Genomic DNA, 13,061 nt, shown 5'->3' on the forward strand with positions numbered 1-13,061 from the left:
CCTCTGGATCATGCATGAGTTGCAAACTGATGTGCTTTGGCTGATAGGGGAGCCTCTTCTGCTCTTTTACATCTGTCTTTCTGAGTTCCAAGAAGAAGGAAGGAGCTTAGTAGTGAATTTTAGAAAATAACTTCAGCTTGTGTGTGTGAATTCCCTCACTAGAGAACCTACTCACACCAGTCAAATCTCACTATAAAGAACTTATTCAACTCAAAAGGTTAATTTCAAGAGCCCAGTACACAATATACAAATGGAAAAAAAATCTGTGTATTTGCTGCATGTTTTCACAGTGTTCAGCTCACAATTAAACTTTCCATTTTAAGGAATATTACAATAGGGTTTTAATTCAACAGCATCTCCAGAAAAAGATTTATACTTCATACTTTCATATTTATCATGTCAAAGGATAGAAACAAATGAGCATTGTCACATTCTGACACTGAATAAAAAGTCATGAAAGCCAAATGACACACTTAGAATTTACAATTTTTATTCCAGGAGAGAGAGAAACTGTTAAATATATTTAAGGAAAAAAAAGTAAGGCATTCAAAACAATGCAAGAGAGGATCTTTCTTGCTTTATTACCTCTAGAATGTCAACTTCTTCTTTTTAACAGCCAGGCAGACAAAGACCTGTCATCCAGTATCTTCACAAATTACAGTCCAACCTGTAAATACAAACAGAGCACTTGATACGATCTTCAGGCATTTCTATTTTCTATTTAATACTGTTTCATGCATTCATGTGCTAATAAAGGTTAAACTAGGTGATCCTTCAAGCAGCCCTCTACACTTTATCTGCCAGAGCTATAAAAGCCAAAGAAAATTGGTGCATTTATATTGTGAAAGAAAAAGACTCCAAGCATTGTAATGAAGTAGGGTATTTCTTCTTGTGTATCATTTCAGCAGCAGTTGTTTACAACAAAAACATTTAGTCAGAACTGGATTTTTATGAGAAATCCTCATGTGTTACTAATCTTCTGCTGACATCAGACTGATTCTCTTGGATCTTTAATTTGCTTCTGGTGAATCACCCTGCTCATAAAACAAATTGCCTTGTCCTGACTTGGATTTCTACCTTGATTTTCAGTGTGGCTTCAGGTATATGCAGCAGTTTACCCTTGAGAAAATTCAGCATAGTCATGCTAGCACAGTCTTCATCTTAAAATAACACACAACACCATTGTGCAATGAACAAAATAAAAGATTTGGAGGAATTAAATCTAAAATACTTCCAGTATAGAACAGCCTTTTTACCTCAGACTCCAAAACCAGAACCAGATGCATAATTAAGTACAAGATGGCCCACATAATCACAGATGAGAAGCAGACAAAAGTGTTTATCAAAATTTCTCCTTATCCCTTTTGACTTCCCAACCTTTTCTTCAGCCTTCCTAAGGTATAAATTTCTCCTACTCTATACTGCAAATTCACAAGTCCCCTTTTAACCCTCTCAGTAGTTGGAAATGCATACCATAAAAACCTTTTGTGCAGCCCCACAAAGAACCTTCAGACAAAACAAGCAGCTGACTAAAATCACCTTTTCAGATCTCCACATCCTTCAAAAGTTAAGAGCACGGTTCTGATGCTTTGGCTGAGAACTGGCGGATTTGGGTTACAAGATGAGGAAAAGTTGTAATGAACACCTTTGTAATACAGACAAAAAAAGATTGCCCCATGAATAAAGCCAAAGAAACAGAGGCTGGGTTTAGCAAAATTGCTTCCAATAGCTGAGATAAACATGAACAGGCAAATCTTGATGCATCACACACATTGGGCTAGAGAACAAATTATCATTACAGAATAAATGGCATTCTCCTTTGGGCAGAGCTGCTAAACAGCAATCCAGAGAGAAGGGGAAAAAGCAAGAATATCCCTTGCAAAGGAATTACAATAAAAACCCCATGTGTTACTACAGTGTTTCACGATCACACAGGATGAGCCAACACCAATTAAAAGCCAAACTCTGCTCTGAAAGTACAAGCTCATCTCCCATTTATAGCAGCAATGATAGAAGAGGCAAATTTTGTCCATGACCTCAGCTTTTATTAACATCCTAGGTGCCAGAAGGCAGATTTACAAAGGCATTTTTTGAGCTAAAATTGCATATGGGCCCATTGACACAAATACAGGGATTTGCAGAAAATCCTCACGGGATGCCTGAAGTGGCTTTTTAAATTTTTAATCACAAACAAATGAGTCATGTTAGAAAGAGTACATAGAAAGAGAACTACTACCATCCCCACAAGCATTGATTGTTTTAAAAAACCTAAATTAAGCTTGCCAATTCTAGCACTTGAAGTTTCTTTTCTCTGTTATTTGTATGCACACACAGTCTGACAAAGCATCCCCAAAATTATAACATAGATTTAAACAAAAAAAAAGGAAAAACTGTGCAATTTTTAGAAATATATACTATGGTGCTGTAAAATTCTTTCATTATTTTCCTATCTTTCCATTTTAATCTGATAAATGTACACATTAAGCCCTTCTCTCAATATTTTTTTTATAATCAAGTGGAATCTGATTTTTTCTGACATAGGTATTCTGAACTGCTTCCTCCCTTTTTCAAACACATTTATTGACTTAAGTTGCTTTTTTACATTTGAAATGGAGCAACTGAAATTGGAATTGAGCAAGATATTTCATTTCCTTAGATTAAGAGATTCTTAAAACTTTCCAGATATGCTTTAATTATTCTGGGAGAACAACGTTAGCTTTCCTTAGTAACTCGGAGCAGTAACTCCTTAGTAACTCCCTGTATGGCAGGCTAGTCAGTGCTTCTTTAGCCTAAAATAATAGCTCATCTTTTAAAATATTGACTTATGCTCTTTGAACAATATGTTTTGTCATATCATGGTGCTTTTTGTGGGATTTTTTTTTTCTGAAATGTCTTCCTTGAATATTTTTTATGTAAATCAGTAAAACATAGGTTATCTAAGAGTCTACCATTGTTTGTATCATCCTCCTCCATTTACTGTAATCTACGGACCTCGAGATTCTGGATTTGACAGCAGTGCCACCATCCAAGGCACTTACAAAAAAACACCATGGCTACACAAGATCTTGAACTCAAGTGCTAGAGGGTTTCTGCATTTCACAGTTATTGTTCTTTGTTTTGAGGGAGTGCCTACAGTTCTCAACAGCAAACTGATCCCTCCTAGGTATCAGGTCATGTGCAATGAAAACTGAAAGGGAAGATAAAACTAATAACTTGTTGAATGGTCTTTTTCCCCCAGCTGTCATTTGTGCCCTCACCCATGCCTTCATTTCTGTCTCCAAGTTAATGTTTTAATTTTGACCAAGCTCATGCTGAAATTGAACACAAAGCTATTCAAAGTACTTAGGGTCCAATCTAACTCCTATTCAAGTAGATGGAAAGCAAGATGGATTTTTTATTTCTTTATTTCAGATTAGAAAACATTCCTGTATTTCTGCTAAGACAAAAGCCAGTGCAGGACATCAAACCACTAGATTCCATCATGTCAGAAGCATTTCCCACACATGTCTTAACAACATGAGAAAGAGATGGAAACAAAAGCCTTTTTTCCAAACAACAGCACCACACCAGTCCCATCCCAAGCTCCTCCTCACTCCTCCCTGAACTGGGACAATTGTTCAAAGTCTTGTTCACAGGTTTTCAATTTACTGCCCAATTTATACTGGCAATGAAGCCAGACAAGTAATTAGTTTTTGTTTTGAGAAGAACGAGGCGGATTTTTTTGCATACACAATATTTGTAGTCCTAGAGATGAACTGAAAAATCTACTGTAAGGACTGAGCAGCTGTTCTTAAACAAACTTGCTTGATTTTATTGCTGGTGCTTTGTTTTTCCTTTCCTCTCTTGTTGTCTCTGTCACCAGTACCAACCATTTTCACCCCTGACATGACACTGTAATTTATGAAAGTTCTTGTTCTATGGTTTAAAAAAACTATTTTAATGACTTTCATTAATTCAAATACTTCTTCAAGTCTTTGTGCTATAGCTACTGAGGCAAGCAAGAGTCTCAAAATGTCTGTGAAAATTATTTATTGAAAATTTTACGTCCAAAAAGACTAAGAAATCTTTTCACAGGCTTTGATTCCGTGAAATAGCCATGATCTTCCTCCAAAACCAGACAGACAAAAAAAAGCCATTTTGAGGAAAAAGAAAAAAAAAAATCATAATACAGAAAATACTACCCTGAAGCAGAGTTCATATCTCAATAAAGAAGAAACTCAAGGACTGCATAACTAGGGTGTCTACTAGAATGTTTGTTGTAGATATTGATGTAAAAATGTACATCTCTAGTGAGATGAAGGATGGTGGTGCAGAGCTTGAGGGAGAAACAGGACAGCACCTGAACCCTTTGTTTGAAGCGTAGAGTCATCATATAATCATTAAGGCTGGAAAAGACCTCTAAGATCACTGAGTCCAATCATCCAGCTGTATGGCACAGGGGAGGTGTCCTTTGAGATACAACAGCTCTTTGTGTCCTCTTGCATCAAAAATATTAAGCTGTCACATGCCATGACTTTGCAAACCACATATCTCTGCATGTGAAGAATAACGTGGAGCCAGACCCACGTGAAGTAGGAGTGAGAAGCCCACAGGACAAGTATTCCTTTAATATGTCCTCCCTGCATCACCAGAACAGCTTCTGCTGGCTCCCAGCCCAAAAGGCAGATCCCAGGAAAGGGATAGAAGAGGTGGAAGGCAGGACCATAAGGAAGTTTGGCTCCCAGAGCAACCCAAAGCATTGAGGGAGACCAGGGAGGCCAGAGTCCCCACCTCCTGTGCTACCTCTGTGAGCACACTGAAGGAAATCCAGTGCTCACATCTGCCTGCAGCACAGTATTCCCCAGCCTCCCACTGCAACAGAGCAGCCTTTGCTCTGCCCCTTGCACAGTTCTGCAAAGCCTCATCTGAAGGAGCTAAGTACGAGGAAGTGTAACTCTATCTGTAACTTACCCTGAGCTGTTATAAAATGAGGAGCATTATCCCTATTATAAATGTTACATGAGTAAATGAGGAATATGAATGAGTGAGAGCTATTCATCTCAACGAGCACTTCTCTCCTAGAGAGTGTCACAAAGCCACGGGATGTCCCCAAGTTTCAGAATTTGCATTCCCACCTTTGAGTTAGATGAAAAACTTGCAAAAGCATATGTATCTAGATAGCTCCTTAATGACCCTGCCTCCCAGGGGGATTTTGTGCATTGAATATTCAGGAGAGAGAAGGCAAAAGGTTGTACCATGAATGCTTACCAATAATAATTGCTACTTAAATAGCATTTTCTCCTGAAAAAAAAAGCTTTACTGGGAACCTACTATCAACCCTCTAAATGAGGGAATGCCAAAGATCTTCCAAAGATGTAGATGGGGAGCAGTGGGGTAGCAACTGAAACCATTTCCATTGCCTAAAGCTGTGTCTGTATTGCAATTAAAAGATTTATGTGGAGATAAACACTTAGTGCTGAGGACCTAATGCCACTTTATTAAAAAAGAAACAGGGAGGGTGGAGAGTGGGGATGTATTCAGGCATGGTCTGGTCTGATCTGATGTGCTGGATTAGCGATGGGAGCACTGGTCTCCATCCAGGAGGAGCTGAGTTCACAAGCTCTGAGGAACTCAGTACCACAAACCAAATGACCTTAGTGCAAGCAACTGGAAGAGCTGTTTCAAAATGCATTCCAGATCTGAATAAAACCATAAATGTATATGCACACTTCTTCATCCCGTTCCTCAATACCTTTGAAAACACTGAAATAAGTAATGCACAAAAGGCACAACTCAAGGAGAAGTAAGATTGCACAGTCATTTCTCTTTTGCCCAAGCTTCTATGCCTTTCATGTTGCTTTGATAATAAAGGGAATGAAAGTCTGAAGCAGAACTATTCAACTAAACTACACTCTATTCTAAGAAAGATTTCTATAATTTTAAAGGTTTGTTGGGATTTTTTCCTGTGCATTACTGATTTTTTTCCATCTGAGAATTTGGCACTTTTGTCACAATTACCATTCCCTCTCCAGTTTCTTTAACACACCTGTTTCTGCACAGCAGACAAGAATGAGCTGGTTCTGTTAGGTAGTGTCTTCCCAGTGAGATGCTGCCGCTGCAGTGCTGAGCACCTCTCACAGCAACACCAAACACTTCTTTCTGAACCTTCAGTGCCAAAGCTGCATGTTGATTTTGCTGCACCAGAATTCCATTCAGCAGATTTCATTGCTGCACCAGAAACATTCTTCCTGCAGAATTGACAGGAATACCTCTGTGCCAGCGCAGGAACCGTAACAAAAGTGGGCAGAATTGCAGCCTCTCTCTTTCCCCCATGTTGTTTGTGAGGGCAGCTGCTTTTTTTTTTTTTTTTAGCATATTTCTTAAGCAGGAAATTATTTTTTTTAAAAAGAAATACACAAAAAATCTGACTACTCCTTTTTCAGTTCTGGTGCTAAGCAAAACACCATTTCTTTCAGATATAGGGAAGGTAAATTGCAGCTTTAAACCAATGTGACCTTTTCTGACAAACACACATGATTTTTTTTTCCTGAAACTTCTCTCCTGCACTTCCACATGCCCAGACTGGAGAACAGGCAATGGGTACAGAAACTCCTCCCAGCCAGGAAAAGCCAAACCACAAGCAGACACCTCTGGGGGTGAGCACAGGGCAGGAAACGAACACAGTAAAAGCTGCTTATAGACCAGACCCAACCGTGGATGCCCTGCAGCTGTACCCATTCCCCTGGACTGCCAAATTCCATGGGCAGCCAGCAGCTCCTCAGTGGCTCTTCCCTTTACAAAGACACTGTGGCCCCAGCCTCAGCCCCTGCTTTTGTGTGGGCAGCTCTTTCCCCCTGGGCTGGGGACAAGCTTGCCTCCTGTGTTTGAAATGAAACCACTTGTCTAACAGGTCTCCAAATATCTAGGCATCACTGGAAGATGCCCAAATCACCAAAATTTCCACACCTAGCTGGGTTAGGAAGTTAGGTGGAGAGCAGAGCAGCATTTTCATCTGAGAGCCCAAGGAAGGGACATGTTTGGCACCACTGTGAAAGCAGCAAAGGATTTGCACTGCCCTGTGACCAGATTGTTTTGTGATGCCAACCTGAGCTTTGTGAAAGAGTGGAGAACATCTCCACCACCTTCACGTGATTCTACTTCAGGATCTTAGATCTAACTTTACTACGCTTTATTTAAAAAATATCAGTTTTATAGCATTGGTCTGTTTCTGTTCCTTGGTGATGTTCATGACAGCAACACAGCAGATATATAGCACATGCCCTTAATTTAGTCCCTGTAAAGCTCTCCTGTTACTGCTTAATGCAATCAATTACTGAGTAATCTGAACTGTGCCCACAAAATGAGCATAAATTGGCATCAAAGCTAGGACAATGCAAGTGGTGGTGTTAATTCCCAACCATCTATTGTAATGCAGTATTCATTGGAGGGGTTTGTCTCCTGGTAAATTTTAGAAGCTCTTTATACAGATGACTGCTTTCCTTTGTTGTAGAGCAACAGGGAATGTCTTTTTAGCACTAAAATTACCCAAAACATACTATGCATATATGTACACAAGCAGAACTGGACCAACAGTATTTATAGACATTCTGGACTCATTTGCTTTGGTGGATAAATACTGTATTTAGGTAAAGTCCATTGACAAAAATACATGATACATCTATTTATATATGTATATATACATATATACACACACGCACGCATCCCTTCAGTACAGAAAATTCCCTTAAAAAGTGTTTAGAACTACACAGTGCACTAAGTACAAAACAAGCCACATGGAGTGTTGCCGATGACAGAGGGGGATGATTTGTTGTTCCGGAGCCCGGCCCTGCGCTCGCCCCGTGTCCCCGGGAGCACAGGGAGCCGCTGATGCCGGCAAGATGCGGCCGCGCTCCCTCTTCCTCTCGCCCTCTCCAGTCTTTTCCTCCTCGCACTGCCGCAGAGCTTTCCAAATGAAGAAGCTGTTTCCATGACACCAAGCCCTTAATTTGAAGCATACATATAAACAGCCTATGATTGTGATCACAATGCACCATTTCTTATTTATTTTATTCTTTTTTTGTTGTTGTTGTTCTGTTTTGGACAGAGTCAGGCAGTGCTTATGAAATACAAGATAAAAATCACTGGTTGTAAACAGCAAACTGTTTCACCTTTAGTGTTTTACAATACCTTGATTTCTCTATTAAATTTCTTGTCCTGTTTAATAAACCTAAGATGCAGACTAGTTGACTAATCAGAGTGCTTTGTGGTTTTGCTTTGTACTTGTAGCCAGACACATCTCCGTGGTTCTTTGTTCTTTTGGTGAGGTCTTCGTTTAGTGCATCCTTTTCCCTTACTATTTACTTTTTCTCAAAAGCTATTTTTTGGTCACTCTTCCCCAGAACAGTGTTTTATAGCTTTCTATCATGGCAAACTCACAATAATAAACTACAAATGTAAGTATTATTTCTTTTAAAATGTATCTAAATTTTTATCTATTTATCTAAAAGGTAAATAAAAGAGCAGTCTTCTTGCATAAAAGAAAAAACTGTAAGAAAATATGTGCCACGTTAGGAAAGACATAGTCTTAAACTTATATTGAATTGATATCCCATCTGTGGAACACATCCCATAAGCAAAAATTTTATTTTTTAATTCCTTAATTGTACTTTCTTAATCACAAGATCAAGATTTATTTGTCCTTCTAAAGAGGAACTTTAATCAAAATATTCTCCAGTTAAAACACTGTAAATTTGTTTGATTCCCAGTGAAATGGAATCAGAAGGTAAAGACGGCAGGAACGTTAAGGTTTTGTGCATCCACAGCAATCCCTCTCTCACCCGACTCCTGCTACCAATGAACTGCAGTGGCAGGAGCACCATGCAATAGCAGTTAAGTTTTATTCATACCCTCAGCTTTATCAACAAGTCTGAGACACCTACGGCGTGCACACCCACACACCTGCTCAGCCAGGGCAGGGAAAGCAGGCATGGGCTGAGCGCCCGTTCCCCACTGCTCCCGCTGCCACAGGCTCAGCTCCCTTCCCAAACACATCAGCTCCTGCCCCGCTGCTACAGGCAGGAATTACAGCCAGGCAGGGATCACAGGCAGCAATTACAGACAGGAATCACAGGCAGGAATTACACCACAGCTGCAATTCCCATGCCATTCCCTGAGTGTGCAGGGGGACACGGGAAGGTGGCACATTTCCATCTGGCCAGCACTCTGTGCTCACTGTGTGCTCACTGCAGCTTGTACCTTTGGGCCAGAGGTTTCACTGTCCTACAAGACAGGAAGCAACAAACAGGGAAACAACGTTGGGAGCAGTTTTTCAGTATGGAGGCCTGGAGACCCATCCTGAAATCAACACACAAAAGACATCCCTAAATGTGATCGCTTACAAGCGATTTGATGTAACAGCAAAATCAGCACCATCCCTTTTTCTACCCCCAGATTATCCAGAAATTCCTGCACACCGAAGAAATGAGAAAAATCTATGGCTTTATAGGACAACTCAACCACTGATATACTTGCAAGCAGAGTGGTATATTAGGGTAAAGGTTGCAGGGGGATTTCAGAATTGGAGCAATGAATTGTTTTATTGATATCTTTTCCCCATCCATGGAGGCTCTCTCATGACATAGACATTTCCCCAAAAACAGCTGTTCCAAAGGCCAAGGAAGGCGGAAGGACTCCCTGTGTGTCCCATCAAGTAAAATGTGCTACACATAAACATGAGCACAGCTGTACTATACATCCACAGACACTTGCAGGAAGCAACAAGATGAGTAAAGCCTGAAATCCCATAAATAGCAGGAAACACTCAAGATGTAGAAATGCAAAACACAAGAGCAACCAGCAAAGCCTAGAGCATTGCACCCAGAGTTGAAAGGCTTCTAGGTGACCACAGGAGTTCATGCCTGGGATATCCCCTTCTTCTGTGTGGCTCCTTCAGCCAGGCAGGATCTCCCCTCCACATGAGACCACACAAGAGCCAGGCTCAAGCCTGTTCCGTGCAGGTTTCCTCTGCAAACCTCAAGCATGTTTTTCAGTCATCTGTCAGGGAAGAACAGCAGCAGGGCCACACAGGGTGAAGACAAATACGTGGGAGCACATATGAGACTGTAGGACTGCAGAGGTGAAAAACCCTGAGAGGAGAAGCAGGTCTGGGGTTTACAGCATCCCCATCCCTGCCTTACAAAAGATTTTCCTTACCTTCAGGAAATCCTCGTGCACCAAGAGCATCCAGCCTGGAAGGTGAAGTGTGATCCAAGGTCTGTTGAGGAGACTGGACACCAAGGACTGAGCTCACAGCCTTTCCATCACCTGTGGAGAGCCCAACAGACTCTAAAAACAATTTGGAATGTGACAAGGAAATAAGATAATGATGCATTTCTCCAGTTATAGCAGAGAGATGGGGTTCCTAAGGAAGGACAAAGCTACTTACTGGATCACACTGACAGGGTGACACCAGAGACAAGTGATTTGAACTGAAGGAAAGGCTTTTTCAATTTTAGTGTAGCGTTTATACCATTAGGATGCTGCTGTTCTGTGTGTTATTCTCAGAGCCATTCATGCATCTCTCTTTTAGTTGAATTATATTTTTTCCCTTTAATAAACTTGCTTATTCAGTCTCACTATCACACCAGAGGACTAATTTGGATTTAATTTATCTCTCTCTGTGTACTTGCATAGCTGTTGCTTCTTTTACTTTTTCTCCCTTATCTGTTTTTAATTCTCTGTCTTTTGTGTGAGCCTTGTAGGGCAAGGATCATACCTACTTCTATTTTTGGAAACCATCTACAGGGAATAAATTATGGTAATTACATCCAGCAGAATTAGATTGTAGTGACTGCCAGACATGGGATAGCCACTGTCAGAGATCCTCAGAACAAGATCTGGTTTTGCCCTCAAGTAAGAAAGGAACAAGAAAGATGCACCACCAAAAATCAGCATTATTAGAGTACCCCCAATCTCTGGAAAAGTATGTGGTGAATGCTGCCTACAGCCAGGGAATCACAGAGAGCCAGACATTTGAGCTTTACCACAGAAAGGGTATAATAACATTAGCAACTGCTGAATTTAAAATTGAATGCTACTAAAGTTCCCATTTGAAGCTACACTTATTCCCTTGCTCAAGGTTTTGAGGGTGGCTAAAAGGGTAGGAAAAAACTTTGAATGCAATCTTCATTTTACACATTTCTGATATTTAAAATGTTTCAAAATTATTGGTGTGCTACATTTGCCCTCAGTCCAAGTGGTGGCTTATCTAATATTATTTTATGAAAAATTTGGAAATATGAAAATAGTATTTTTCCATATAATTCAACTCAAATCTGTTTATTTATGTAGCAGGAAAAAGTGGTCAAATATTTTAACATGAAATTAAGTGTCTGGCATAGACCTCCCAGAGAAAAGAAACAGACTCGTGTGAAGGTGCAAGGTTCAGTAGCTCTAAGGTGAGGGATGCCAATGCTGACATAGCTGCCCTTCTGACTCACACACTTGAGGCTCTGTTGGTGTAATGCCCTAGAGGTGAGGTGGTTTAAGGAGCCAAGGTGCTTTCCTACCTTGTTCTTAACTGCTTTAAGCACTTTTCCTCTTCTGTTGCCTCTACCAATGTTCAAAGGTGGCCTGTGAGGAAAGAAAAGAAATGGTCCTTGTACCCTTATCTTTCTGCTTCTTGGTGGGTTAGAGACATCCAACCCACCAAAAGCTGGGAGTCTGGCTTTTTTTGGGTTTTGCTGGCTTTTCCTATGAAGAATTCAGGTTCTGTGTCTTGTTTGAGAGGCAGTCATTGGCAACCAGAGCCATGAGAGTTCTGCTGACTCTCTGGAGTCAGGAGCTTCCACAGCTCCAAAGGCTCACCTGGCACCCAGAGCATTTTTGCATGCATGAAAAACAGGTTGTTCTGAATGTGGTTCACCCTTTTGTCTAACTGATGTAACCATACATATGTTAATGTGGATTAACATATCCATATTCATCTTCCTGTAAAAAGTATAAATTGCAGAGCTTCACAGACTTTTACTACAGTGGGTTTGTTTCTGTGGGCTCTCTTCCCAGGTGGATATTCCTGATTTAAGGAACTACTATCTATAAAAAGGCACTTTTTTTTTTTTCCCAGTAACAAACCACCCTGCCAGTGTAAGAGGAAACCAGAACACTCCAAATATTTTTCTCCATGCTGACAATCATGACACACAGGTGATACGATTGGTGAAGCTCAGGAGAGCAGAGGGGAGTGCCAGTGTTACTCTGGCATTTTGGACACCTGCCAGATCTTCCTTTAGGCTGTTGCATTGTGAGCCTGCCTTAGGGCAGTTTTATTTCTTCTCCAGCAGCACATCATCCCAAAGCAGCAGAGTTCCTCCTCTGAGCCTTCCTCTGAAGGAACTCAGGGCAGAGCAGTAACCACCTGGAATCCTCCCTGATGAGAGAAGCTGCCAATATCTCCCTAAAACCTGAAAGTTTCTAAACAGGCATCAGAACAGATGGGGAGATGCATTCCTTTTTAAGTCAGGATTTACATTTTCTTGCATTCATATTGAAAATGTTTTGTTGCAGCCTAACCCTTTTGGGATTTCTGTGGTGGTTGTAATAAAAAGAGAGGATTTCAGGCAACAACTGTTGAATTCAGGGGCCTAAGCCCCATACTCCTCAAAAGGTCAGTACCTTCCCTTGTGAATCTGTGACTGATTGCAGGTATTAACATCTCCTCAATCACGTAAATGGCCTTGAGTAAGGAAATATTTCAGAACATTAACCTCAGTAATTAGTCTCCTGTATCACCTCCCTTAAAGGACATATGCTGAGAAGGAGGCAACAAAGACATTGGAAAAAGTTAATCCTTTTTCCTATACCTTTTCTTGTTTCTTCAGGCTGGCCCTAGGCAGGAGAGAAGTTTCACCCTGAGAGCTGGAAAGGCTCCTATGGTTGAGCCTTTGGACATCTACTCTTTTCCCTCTGTTAAGGAGGAGCTGGTTTTGTGCACTTGTATAAAGTGTTGTAGATGTTTCTCTCAAGGTCACTTGGCTGAAACAGCCCCCAGTGTTTTCTTCCCTTATTCCAATGTGCTTTCACAA

General features: G+C 40.7%; 1 long non-coding RNA gene across 1 annotated transcript; it reads right to left on the reverse strand.

Moving 5' to 3' along the window:
- Positions 1-482: 482 nt before the first annotated feature.
- Positions 483-11,606, reverse strand: LOC116184269 (uncharacterized). Its single transcript, XR_004149032.2, has 3 exons — positions 11,547-11,606; positions 10,192-10,302; positions 483-667 (listed from the first exon to the last, which is right to left on the reverse strand). It is a non-coding gene; the product is annotated as an uncharacterized LOC116184269 (long non-coding RNA).
- Between the last annotated feature and the right edge of the window lie 1,455 nt (positions 11,607-13,061).

This window comes from Lonchura striata, chromosome 2 (genome assembly GCF_046129695.1).
Source record: "Lonchura striata isolate bLonStr1 chromosome 2, bLonStr1.mat, whole genome shotgun sequence".
Classification (NCBI taxonomy): Eukaryota; Metazoa; Chordata; class Aves; order Passeriformes; family Estrildidae; genus Lonchura; species Lonchura striata.